The following is an 8,217-nucleotide window of genomic DNA, read 5'->3' as shown; positions in this document are numbered from 1 at the left end:
AGCACCCCTCGGCCGGGGCAGGCTGCTTTCGGGCCGCCCGCCGCAGCACCCCGGACGGATGCTTGCCGCTACCGTAGCGTGCACGTTTGGAGCAGACCGAAGCAGTTTGCACTGCCCTACGAGCCCACCTGCCAAGTCCTTTATATGTTTTTTTTTTTCTCAGTCTTTTTGGGAAGATCACATGCACTCCTGTATTTAGTGATTGCAGAAATAGGGCTTATGGTTAAAATATGTAGCATGCAGCCCAATGAAGGTCAATTTTCTTTTTTTTTTTTTTTTTTTTTTTTAAGAATACCATAATTTTACAGTTGAAAAGAGGATATGTAAAACATGCAAATCACTGGTACTTAAATATCAGTGCTTCCACTAAGATTTCCCCTGGGAAACACAGTCTGTATCCTGAGTTTCCCTTCAGCAGGATTTGCTCCCAGCGTGTCCCCGGACAGGAGGCTGCCTGAATTGCTCACTGGTCTCTTAAACAGATGCCCCAGCAAGCATGATGGAAATTAACTGAATATGACTCTAAGTTATTTCTGAAATTTGGTTGCCTAAAGATGCAGATCAGCATCTACAGGGATTTTCAAAAGCATGAAGACATTATTAGCCCATTAATTCCACTTAGGCAATTCTGAAAATCATCTATCAGGTTTTTAACTTAGCTTAGCATTAAAATAAATTGATAGAAAGGCTAAAAACTTGGGAAGCAAAAGCAAATCTAGTATGAAGGATTTATCCAACTATACCATATTTCCAAGAAGAAATGAGAAACCACTGGAAAAGAAGAAATGTTTATAGGCTGAACTTCCTTGTASTTTACCTGTATAACATTCCTCCACATGAACCAAATATATTTTTCTGTAATGGCAAGGTGAAACCTACTTTCCTATCTTTCTTTGAAGGTATTGAAACATACTGCTTCAAATGAAATGAATTATTTGGAAAAAAAAAGAATTTACCACAACTGAGGATCCAGATTAGTCTTCTGGAGAGTTAACTAACTCCACCTTTTGCTTTAGCTACACTAGGAAGTCTGTCTTCTGTGCTGTAAACCAATAAGAAAAATATTATTTTAACTGCACATCCTAAATATGAAATATTTGAGACTAGTTCCTGCTATCTTCAAATAATAATAGGAAAATTCCTGAAATATTTAAGACCTGATCTTTGCAGAAAGAATACTARTTCATGGCCACAGAACAGACCTTTGAAAGATAGCTCATGCTCAGGGAGTATGCAGAGGATTTTTTAAATTGTAAGCAAGTGATTTTCGACCACCAAAGTGAAAACATGCAATGGGAGAGCTCATTCTGATAGGGAAAGGTGAGCCAAACTACAGSCAGTGATCCAGACCAGCTTGTATCAGCATTGTGCTAAAAACACATTTCTCTCTGAAACACACGAACAGCTTACCCATGGCATACGAGGGTCAGTTCCTGAGGAGTAAAGAGACCAAAATAACAAGTCTAGTGCGTAGGGAGGAATCCATGGAGGAACTAGAACTGTAGATCTGAGATTCATCAAATTCCTCTTTTCTCAAGGAAATGCTGTTGTTCATAGCCGTTCCCCAGCAGCAAAACACAAATTCTTCCTTATTCTGTAAAAAGTAATGAAAAAGCAATCACACTTCATGGTATGGCCAGCAAAAACGTTTTTTTTAATGATTCTGCAATATTTTAATGCTGATTAATATGATAGACCTGCCARTCTTTCAGGGGATTATAACTGTTTAACATATTGTAGATCCTGTGCTAAATAAGCTGGCTGAAGAATGGGAGAAAGTTCTAATAATATGGTACACAAATATGTCAGAGAATTACACTTTTCAACAAAAAAAACAGTAGTCTGCTAAAACAGACTGAAAAGAAGGTGATATGGAAGTTAAAGGAGGCTTATCGATATTTGGTTCCAAACCACGCTTGTTAGGAAATACATACACCAACAACATTGCAGACTAATATTTTAGTAGAACATTCCCTTAGTCAGTTATTCGTGGTCTAAAAAGTTATGACAATTCAAAAAAATACCCACACATATTAAAATAAAAAGCACATTACTTTCATAGTGCACTAGAAAGTCATCATCCCTACTGTGATCATAGATTACAGAAAATAGAGGATGTGGATTGTTATGCTTCATTGATTACATTATTTTTTTTCAATATAATGTTATTTAAATGATTGCAAGGARTACCTGAAAAATTGGTGCTGCATCCAGAACACCTAATGAAAGGCTACRACTGGAGCAGGGATTATCCTAAAGGCTATCAAGTTATCGCCTTCAAGATTGCACTTCTTTTTTCTATTATCATTGTTGTCACTTTCAACTGGTAATTTTTAAGCACAGCTATGAAAATAATGAAAACAAATAATGTTGCGTTGCATAAATCTTTCTTTTCTTTCCCCAAAAGAATTAAAACCTCTTTTTTTTAACAATGTGAATCTGAGTACTGAAGATAAAATGTAATATAATCTTCGCTGCAGACTGTTTAGATTTTTCAGGCCTGCCCTTCTTCATATGAAATGGCAAGAAATGGCTACACTTTTTAATGGGCACAGCTAACCAAAAGAGAAAAAGACCTTTATAGTCAGTCACCTTTTACTAATCAGAATAAAACCTCCTAGAGGGCACAAAAAGGCTGAAGAATTTCATTGGTTTTTGCTTTACAAAGTTTAGGTAGCCATGAAAGAAAAATCAAAAGATCAGAGAGGCTGTGAGAAAAGACAGCAAGGAAACCATTGCCTATATTTCCATTTTGTTATGTTTGCATGAAAAAGGAATGACATCTAGTGGCTGATTAAATTAGTTACCACTCTGCAGTAGTAGTAAGCGACACTGTAAGGAAATTCATTTGATTGCAGTTGTATGGAATAAAATGGAGTAGATCTGCTCCTTGTAACATTTATCAATGTGATTAATTTTGCTCCTATCAGTGCAATTACTGACCAAGTCTCTTCTTCTGGCAAAGTTAAGGGTGTATCTATAGGACTGGTTCTATGGGGAAATAAAATATAAAAGGGCTATATTCTTTAAAGAAAATATTTAAACTATATTAGCAAATATGAGTATAGACAAAAACAAACATAAAATACTTGTCTTTGTACATGCAAAACTACCACCAGCCCAAGAAATTCTCTATCTGCAGTTTTTCCTTGCTTATATTGGTTTTAGGTTAGCCCAGGCACCCTTTTTTAAGACAGAATAACTGGAGATGTTTTCTGGATTCATGTTGCTATTTTTTTCAAAAGAAGAAGAAACATCTTCCGAATTCAATTGCCCAATCTAAATATATCACTGAGGAAACATCTACTTTTATAATATCAGTTGGTGGGGAGCGTGTTGAATTGATACAATAAATAAATAAATAAATAAAGCCAACACAATGAAYATTATCATCCACAGATATTGGCCATTTCTGAAAATTTAGATCAGAATATTGGAAATATTAGGTTTGGTACAAACCTGATGCTTTTGGAAAGTACACATTGTTTTAATGAAACAGCATTTATGGTCTGCTCTGGAATATTCAGTGATTCCCTGGATAGGTCTTGCGTTATGATAGAAAAGTAGGTTACTGGGCCACTGTCATTTCAGGTAGGAGAAAGAAAAGCAAAGGACGTTTTGGTGTAGTGTCAAACCTCAGGTAAGCTTATCAGCTGAGATTYTGTTGATTTCTTCTGTGATTGTTTTTGGAAAGCTGGACTATTAATAGGTAGAAATCAGAGTGTTCTATTGATGCTGAATGAAACATGCTCCGAATAGAGATGAGAGCCCCTCGCACCTCACTTATTGCCAGAACTTGATTGGTGTTGCAGCTTTGATAAATTACAGCAGTTTCCAAATGCATGATTGGGATTCAGGGAGATATAGCGCGAGTTATCATGACTGATATACAGCTGAAGACTGTCAGGAAAGTGTAAATTCATAAAYGCATTATTTTAGTTCTTAAGTTGATTTCTAAGTAGAATATTGGTAGGTATATTTTGCTTGTCATTTTAATCTGTACTTTTAAAAGAAATTTTACGAATGGTTCTTTCATACTTTGAAAAAAAAGCTAATCAAGGTACAATGACAAGGCTTCCAATAAGGCTAGCTGACAAAATTTATGTTTGCAGTCCATTTTATCTAAACATTATTAAACTTTTATATCAATATTGTCATTTCGTCTGTGAAAGATCCAACTTCATAAAACAGCTTGAATGAAAACTAACAACTGACTACTCAAAGATTGCTCCAATCCTAATTAATGGCCAGTCTGCAGACTAGAACAATAAATTCTCTACATCCCTCATACAACCATCCCCTCTATAAATAAATGAGTTCAAAATTACCAGAACGGGCACGGGGCTCACAAGAGCTCAGTGCGGTGATTGCAAAAGCTTGGTAACTCGCTTTAAATCAGCCCACTGCCTGCAAGTGAAAATCCCCTTTTCTCCTCATGGCTGCAACATGAATGCCTAAAAGGGAGATTTGCTAATACTGATGGCAAATAATACATTCATAGTAATATCCCTCCAATAGAAGCCCTCCTTCACAAGTTTGGAACTACCATTTTTTGAGTACCRTTTCATAAATAACTAAACAACAATATTTAAAAGTTAATCACAGTCTTTTCTCAGGTGTAAGAGTCCTTRATGTCACCCTTGTGTAAGGCAAAGCAGCTCTCTGTAGAAGCAGTTGCAGCTGCACCACCCATTGCCACAGCTGCTGTTGCAGCTCTTGCAGRTCCCTACCCGGCAGTCCTAAGTGTCCATTTCTCTAAGCAGAAGAACTAGAAAATGGAATTATACTTTTCAGGTCCTTACACCCTAATACATTATTTTCACTCTAAGCCTCTTTTCTGCCTAGCTTCATTAGTTCTTTCATGTCTTTGGTTCTCTACTTCCGTCTCCTCATCCTCTTCCTCCACCAAATGCMGATACAATTCTGGCTTTTTTTTTGCCTGCCCTCCATTTCTCCTCTCATCATGGTAGTTTCAATCTGAAAATTGCTCTCAGACAGTGCATCAGGTTTTTAGGTTCTTCTGAATTCACTTAGCTATCCAAGATCTTTTAACCTGGAATTCTGAGGGCATAGCACCTATTTAGGTAACTCATTACCAGGCTCCCAYGTATCCCATTAGTGATCTGGTGGGCCTCATATGGCAAAACAGCTTAACTCTCTTCTGAAATGAGAAAAKGAATACAGATTTTATATGATGAAGTCTTATATTAATAGATTAGTATCTCCATAGTCTGAAATCAGAAACACACTAGCTGAAGGTTTGATCCTCTCCGGCTGAAGTTAATGCCAAATCTTCTCCAAAATTCAATGACACAAAACTAAGCTTCAAATTTCAGATGATGTCTTCATCACAGATGCATAGATGAGAATTAATCAGCAATGTCCTTGATTTTTATTTTTCCTATCTCTTTTAATTTATTGCAGCAATTAGCCGCTTCACCATAGCAGATGTATACAAGTGAAATATTTTGCTGTAAACCTTTGGTTTCAGCCTACTACTGATAAAGCTTGCATTGCACAGCAGTGCTAGACCAACATTTAGTATCCTGGCACAGATGTTTGATGCAAGTTAATCCCACACATGTCTTTTATTGCAAATTTCTTAYGATAGATGAAGCATTACACAAGCTGTATCAGAAATGTGTAAATAGCCCACACCCCAACTTTGTAAAAGTTACTGCCTCCACATTTTCCCCCAATTTCCAAATGCTGGAACAGCAATACTTACTTAATTTGAACCCACTGACAGAAGGCAACTGACAGCCAGACATGACAGAAATAAAAGTAGTTATATAATGAATAGCGTGGACTTCCAAATGCTGAAAAGTGCACTTGATGATAGCAATCACTAACACAGGTTTTTTAACTGACTTCAAACAATTACTTGTGTTCCAAAAAAGCAGGAAACTGCTAAACACATCTTTSCCTCCTCTCCATTTTCTTTTGTTTGTTTTCACTTGGAGATATAGAAAACAGATGGAAAACAACTCTTTTCTTGTTATTCACAACTGCTATGGTAACTGATGAGAAACAATTTATTTTCTCTATTATTTTTCATGTTCCAAAGAGGCTGACTTTCAAACATCTAAATAGATACATAGCTTTTCACCTTAAAGGTAAAACATGTCCTGGATGTAATTATTCTGAATCTTAATGATGTATCTAAATGAAGATGTAAGCAGCTTATTTTTGCAGTAGTTAGCAAAAGTTAGCAGTAGTTGAAAAGGCACAGATAAAATTCTTTCCTTTAATGTTTCTGGAGTTACTACACTATTTCACACTCAGAGTGAATCAGGTACAGTAAGAAAGGCTAAAATAATGTTTTTGGCTGGAGATAATGTCACATGAGAACTATCTTCAGAGGAATCAAGAAAGCAATGAGATCTACAGGATAGTGAAGTGGACCTGGTGCCAAACRACCTGGCTATTTTTCTTGGCTGCTGCTCTTTACTCAGCTGCTTGACTTCAGCCAAATTACATCTTAACATTGTGTTCTGACCCRTCTGTCTTGGCAATCTGTTTTTCAGATTGTCTAGAGGGATGAGATTCTGGGATGCAAGAAATAAAAATCATCTTTGCCATACATAYACTGTAAGAGTACTGTAGCACTTGGATGGGGGAAGTTTAGTCATATTTCTAGACTTCCTCTTTGCYCTCAGCTAGCTATGAGGCAACTCCAACTTCTCCATGCTTTGGCTTCAGAGACAGGTCTTCAAAGACATCTAACTTTCTGTGTTAGGTAACATATGCACTGTAATTTCCATTCTATATATCAGCCCGCTGTCTCACTGCTAGTGTTGCAACACAGAAGCTGCAGGCTCCTTAAAAAGATGCCCAGAGCCTCCACTACATCACAAGTAGCTAACTCTCCTTTTGGTGCTTGCCTGTTGGTGACTGAGTCTTGGCTCTGTACTCATTCAACAAATATTAAATGCTTGTCCCATTTGCAAAGCTTAGTTGACTTCTTCAAGAAGGCTTTTGGTATCAAGCCACTTACTGAGTCTGTTAAAAGATCTGTAAGCCAAACTGACAAGTTGTTGTATTGGCTGCTGTCATCTGTGCCCTTGCAGATTGCTACAGGCATATTCCAACATGTGKGCTTGTTCCACGTTCTCCAGAAAACTGTGGTAAACTCTTTGTCCTTCTTCTGCAAATGATGCACGGATATTCAGCTGGAGAGCCCTGTCTTAAAACACAGTAATCCAAAGATAATGTAATGGCTCCATCTGAGTTTTATAGTTTATTAGCTACATGCATATTCTATGTAGGGACTTTTAAAAAACACATTATTTACCTAATAGACTATAATGACTCCTTCAGTGCCTTTATAGTTGAGTATATAATTTCTTCTTACTTCATGGATCATTGACATGATAGATGTATTCTCCTTTCACTCTCCTGCAGGCACATAACTTCCATTATCATTAATGAGACTTACAAACACATACTGAGAAGAGAATATATCCCTTATTGGTATTTGTTACCCAAAGCATCACATTTGAATTAACCTCTCTGCTGCAAAGCAGCCAAGGACAGACACTAACAATCTGATTGCTCCATGATATTCACTACCCGTTGTGTATTTAGTTTGTTATTTATTATCAGCATCATACTTGAAAAAATGAATAGTGAAAGAATCATTAGAGCACAGGGCAATTAATTTCTAATTCCATCTCTAGAACTAAATTGCTGTGTGACTTTCAGCAAGTCGAAACCTCTTTATTATTTGTATAACAAGGATAACATTACTTACCATATCTGCCTCAAAGGGGCCCTCTGATGCTTAATTAATATATGTTTGGAAAACTCTATTAGATCTTTAAACAGAAGGCAATATCTATGCTGTAAAAGAGCTCCTGACTAGTCCTCACAGKCATCTTCATAATATAAATACAAAGAAATGATGATTTTAAAAAGCGTTATTGCCTGTGTTAAAGCTTTTAATAGCATAAACAGAAAGTGAGTTGTTGAAGAGGTTTGCTATTAATATAATAGAGATAAATGCAGGATAGTGTGCAGTGGTTAGCCTTTGACATGGAAGGGGCCAAATGCTTTCATTAATGAAGTAATAAAACTTTCAGTGTATTAATTCACTAGATCAATATACATAGAACAGATAATTGAGTTGTTTAAGCACTTCAAGTCTTCAAAACATACATCTGAAGCTTGGCTTTGTTGAAATAAAAAAAATAATTAAAGGTACGTGCAAAGTTAAGC

Source organism: Rhea americana, unplaced genomic scaffold, assembly GCF_003343005.1.
Source record: "Rhea americana isolate MKP2758 unplaced genomic scaffold, rheAme1 scaffold_54, whole genome shotgun sequence".
Lineage (NCBI taxonomy): Eukaryota > Metazoa > Chordata > Aves > Rheiformes > Rheidae > Rhea > Rhea americana.
The sequence above is the reverse complement of the archived record's forward strand: the minus strand, read 5'-3'. Positions refer to the sequence as shown.